Consider the following 1,022-nt stretch of genomic DNA (forward strand, 5'->3'; position numbering starts at 1 on the left):
CATAGTATACTATGACGTTTTTTGGCATTTTTATGACTTACTGTACTATGATGTTTTTTGGCATTTTTATGACTTATTATACTATGTTGTTTGATTCCTTGCCATAGTATGACATTGTTATGACCTTTTATGCCTTAATATACTACATTGTTTTTTTGACATTTTTTGCCATACTATACTATGACGTTTTTTGGCATTTTTATGACTTACTATACTATGACGTTTTTTGGCATTTTTATGACTTACTATACTCTGTTGTCAATGCTTTAGCATAGTATTATGTTTTTATGACTTTTTATGCCATACTATACTATGACGTTTTTTGAAATTTTTTGCCATACTATACTATGACGTTTTCTTGGTATTTTTATGACCAATTATACTATGTTGTTTGATTCCTTGCCATAGTATGACATTGTTATGACCTTTTATGCCTTAATATACTACATTGTTTTTTTGACATTTTTTGCCATAGTATACTATGACGTTTTTTGGCATTTTTATGACTTACTGTACTATGATGTTTTTTGGCATTTTTATGACTTATTATACTATGTTGTTTGATTCCTTGCCATAGTATGACATTGTTACGACCTTTTATGCCTTAATATACTACATTGTTTTTTTGACATTTTTTGCCATAGTATACTATGACGTTTTTTGGCATTTTTATGACTTACTATACTATGATGTTTTTTGGCATTTTTATGAATTATTATACTATGTTGTTTGATTCCTTGCCATACTATGACATTTTTATGACTTTTTATGCCTTAATATACTATGTTGTTTTTTTGACATTTTTTGCCATACTATACTATGACGTTTTTTGGCATTTTTATGACTTACTATACTATGACGTTTTTTGGCATTTTCATGACTTACTCTACTCTGTTGTCAATGCTTTAGCATAGTATTATGTTTTTATGACTTTTTATGCCATACTATACTATGTTGTTTTTTTGACATTTTTTGCCATACTATACTATGACGTTTTTTGGCATTTTTATGACTTACTATAC

Source organism: Seriola aureovittata, chromosome 23 (genome assembly GCF_021018895.1).
Source record: "Seriola aureovittata isolate HTS-2021-v1 ecotype China chromosome 23, ASM2101889v1, whole genome shotgun sequence".
Taxonomy (NCBI): Eukaryota; Metazoa; Chordata; class Actinopteri; order Carangiformes; family Carangidae; genus Seriola; species Seriola aureovittata.